The sequence below is a fragment of the Vulpes vulpes genome, chromosome 6 (assembly GCF_048418805.1).
Source record: "Vulpes vulpes isolate BD-2025 chromosome 6, VulVul3, whole genome shotgun sequence".
Taxonomy (NCBI): Eukaryota; Metazoa; Chordata; class Mammalia; order Carnivora; family Canidae; genus Vulpes; species Vulpes vulpes.
The window spans coordinates 31,734,740-31,738,921 of record NC_132785.1 but is presented as its reverse complement, the minus strand read 5'-3'; the positions used below and the strand labels follow the sequence as shown (position 1 = coordinate 31,738,921).

Below are 4,182 nucleotides of genomic sequence, written 5' to 3'. Positions count from 1 at the left end.
GAACCAGCATTGGCAATTTTAGTAGTGGTTCTCTTAGGGGGCTCTATGATTCCCTCAGAGTAGTTCATCTGCCAAAACCACTGTTCAGGTGTTTGTCCAAGGGCTGGATTTTGTATAAGACTCTTCTTTTTTTTTTTAAGATTTTATTTATTTATTCATAAGACACACACACACACACAGAGAGAGAGAGAGAGAGAGAGAGAGAGAGAGAGAGAGAGGCAGAGACACAGGCAGAGGGAGAAACAGGCTCCATGCAGGGAACCTGACCCCGGGCCGAAGGCGGTGCTAAACCGCTGAGCCACCAGGGATGCCCGGATAAGACTCTTCTATCATCAGCAGACCACATTGAGTCTTTGTAGAGGAAGTGAGACTAACCAATTTCATAGCATGGAATTTCTTTCTGAAGCACAGAACTCTTTTTCACAAATGTGTTCCTAATTCCTGTGAATAAACTATTTTCCAATGGCTATGATCAGTGACTAGTCAGGTCCAAAAAAGAAAGAAAGTGTTTTATAGCTTCATCAAGTTCTTTAGTGAGTCACCATCTTCTCAACTGCCCACATAAGAGAGGACTTTCCCCCAGAAAGTGAGTTAGTCTCATGAAAACTGCTAACCATATGAGGTGACCTCAAGCAGAGACCTGAGCACATACTAGGCAGTAGCTCACGAATGGATGAATAAATGGAGCTAGATACATTATCTGGGAGAGTTTGGACCACCAGTTAAAATAATATGTAAAGACTTCATTACTTCAATGTTGGTTTATTTAAAACAAAATGTAATTCAAGGCTATTTCTATGCTGTTCTTAAAAAAGAGAAGGATAAACAAACTTAGGTAATTGAAAATGTATTGTTTTGGTTTTTTGAGTTTCAAATTAGGGAGATTTTAGTGCAAATGGCATACATTGCTCTTAGTCTCTGGCTTTCATAGTTCTAGGAAAGCTGATTCTCTGATTCCGATTTTCATTTGATCCACTGATCCTATCTCTACCATCCTCAGACAACTTGCACAACTCCCTAGCCTTTCTTCATTTTGTGAAAATTTAATATTTATAGACTGTAATTTTAGCCTCCATTATTTTCTTAACAGCCAGAAATGGCATTTAGCTCAATCATCCTTTGCTCAGAAGGAGGCTTAATGTAAATTCCTTATTTTTTCAGATACTTAGGCAATTCTTATATCTCATGCCTGTCCTTGATTCAGAAGTCTGTGTTCATTCCCTAGGGCTACAAACATTTTAAATTTCTGTAGAAATTTGACTTTACTCTGGATGGCCCTATAGATAAAGAAGGCTAGATTTTCACTCTTTCAAAGACATGACTTCCTTTACCTGGGCTCAGGTGGAGACCCCCAAATTGTTGCAAACATAATTTTTCTTCTTCCTCCTGACCTCATGTGGCTGACTTGGCCCTCATTGTTTCTATTAATAAAGCCATCTCTCGTCACTTACTTACAGGCACACTGTCATAGCAACCCTGATGTTAGTCCTATTAACCTACCACCCAAGGCAACTCCTCTTGCAGAAAAGATCTACAATGCCTGAGGGAAAGCATCTTGTGGCAAAAGCAGCTGCAGTCCCAGCCCTCCAGTCATGGTGCTCCAAGCTGCTGCCTCCTTACCCTCAGCGATGGATCCATCCATCATTCCAAAGCACCTGATTGTAAATGTGAGCCCAACTAAAGGAGTAACAGTTTTGCCTATAAGTTTTTTTCAACATGTGTGATGTGAAGGAGCATTAGTTTAGCAGTGACTCCTTGTGACAAAGTGTTTGTGTGTGTGTGTGTGGGGGGGGGTGCTCTCCAACTGCCAATTTTGCTAGTATCATTCCCAGCCCATACCGATGTTATAAGACTTTGTAGGTTTTTAATCTTTTTGTGATATCAGTGAAATAATGGCAATGCATTAAGACTTGGAGTTACTTCCTAGGAATCTTGTTGAAATTAGTATTGCATTATAATTTGTGGCTAGGGACGCCTGGGTGGCTCAGTGGTTGAGGCTCTGCCTTTGGCTCAAGGCATGATCCTGGGATCCTGGATCGAGTCCCACATCAGGCTCCTTGCATAGAGCCTGCTTCTCCCTCTGCGTAGGTCTCTGTCTCTGCCTCTCTCTCTCTTTCTGTGTCTATCTTTACATGGTATATGTAGAGTTTATAGCCCCACTTGGCACATTGTAAAATCTCATTTTAAAAACTCAATGAATGTTAGTTTCTTTAGCTGTTATTAAGCCATTAAAAATATGGAATGCTTCACAAATACACATATCATCCTTGTTCGGGGGCCATGCTTATCTCTTCTGTATCGCTCCAATTTTAGCACTTGTGCTGCCGAAGCAAGCATTCTTTGAACCAGCCAACACGCTGACTTGGAGATCTTGAAGAATTGTTTGAGTGGCCCATAAGAAAAAAAATTAAACCAGTGACAACAACATCATATTCAATAGCAATAAATAATTGCACTGATAATCAAACCACACTTTTGATGGTGGTGACAAGAACCAAGTCACCATGGTTGCTTTTCAGGTTTATTTTAGATGTAAATACAAGTACTAGGGATTCCTTGTTAAAGCCACGTGGCTTTGCTGGAAGAAAAAAAGATAGGTATCTTGATGGTCTAGTGTTGGCTATATGTTTTCTTAATGTGAAATGAATGTTTGAGCTTCTTATACTAATATGAGTCTGCCATGTTCTAAATTTATTACTCCAAATCAGTGGTGTTCGTGTCATTACTAGTGTGCTTGCTGCTCAACACTGAAATGCGTTCATTAGCTGCAAATTACAGAATTGCAGTATACTACAGTTTAATTTTTAAAGTCTTAAAAATTTTTTGTCAGCCTGCCTGTTCTTCCTCTGGAACAGGATAATGAGATAATAGTTATGTGAGGAGTGGATGAAGATTTCACAGCACTGAGGTAATCGTCCTGTAGCCATGCCATGGTTTTTGCTCATTTTCAATTTGGTTATATTCACAATGTTGTGAAGACATCATATGTTTTCCTAGTGTAATAAGGATACGTTTAGACAGCTTCTATCAATAAGGTGACCTAATTGTAATGTTAGAATTTATCAAATTTATTCCAAACCTATCATCACAATGAAATGTCTGCTCTTTTAGCCATCACACCTTTTGATTATATTCTTTCTACTTTTTTTTTTAATCCAAAAAGCTAAGCTTCAGCTATAGAACTGCTTTGTTATAAAAATGGCGAGAGGCTGTGGTCATAACTAGTCATTGCTATTTGCATATTATTCAGTCTTTTCTTTATCTACTGGACAAATATGCCTCATTAACATGCATTAATGCCTGATTTCTCTTCTGCTAAATAAATGATACAAATCTGTAGCATTCCTCACCCTCCATAAGAAAAATAAGCTTATCTGTAGGAGGAAGTAAAAACAATTATTTGGATAATGTAAGCCCATCCTTCTCAAATTTTCTTGTCTAACATAGTAGTTCTCAGTTGGGGATGGTTTTGTTTCCATAGATCATTTGGCAATGTCTGGAGATGTCAGTGACTGTTGAGACTGAGGTTGGGGGTGGGGTGTTACTGGCGTCTAGTGGGTGGACACCAGGAAAATAGCCAAGCATCCCACAAGGCACAGGACAGCCTGCACAGCAAAGAATTACCATGAACTAGTCCAAAATGTTAACAGTGCTGAGTTTGAGAAACCCTGGTCTAAAATATCCCAGTGTCTCAGTTATTGCATCAAAGCCAGGGCTTAGATTTTGAAATATTCAATCACGCTTACTAACTCTCCACCTTCTTTTACCCACAAAGAGCTGGACATACTTTTTAAGGCATCTTGCTCAAATATATTGATGTGTTGAGGGTTTTTTTTAAAAGAGGATGATCCAAATGAAAGAAATGTCTGTATGCTCTTCCTTTAAAGTGAGTTTTTAATTATGAGAATGCAGCTGAAGACTTGAAACCTTATTTTTATAAAGCTTCTTTTCATTAAAAAATAATCTACAGAATTCTTTATTTTAGGGCTTTTCTTAAAGTCAGCGAGGCCAGGCAAATACGGAAAATAAAATCTATTTCCTTTTTCTTTCAAAGTGCAATGCTTCTACCTCTTTAAACAAATGCACGCTCTGTAAAGACTGACAATTGAATCCTTTTATCTGATCTCTGAGTATTAGATCACTCGAAATTTAAGAAAATGCAAGTAACACTGACTCTTAGAA

General features: G+C 38.6%; 1 non-coding gene across 1 annotated transcript; it reads right to left on the bottom strand.

Annotated features, from left to right (window-relative positions):
• Positions 1-2,230: 2,230 nt before the first annotated feature.
• LOC112907207 (U6 spliceosomal RNA) lies at positions 2,231-2,337 on the bottom strand. Its single transcript, XR_003232739.1, has one exon. It is a non-coding gene; the product is annotated as a U6 spliceosomal RNA (small nuclear RNA).
• Positions 2,338-4,182: the final 1,845 nt, after the last annotated feature.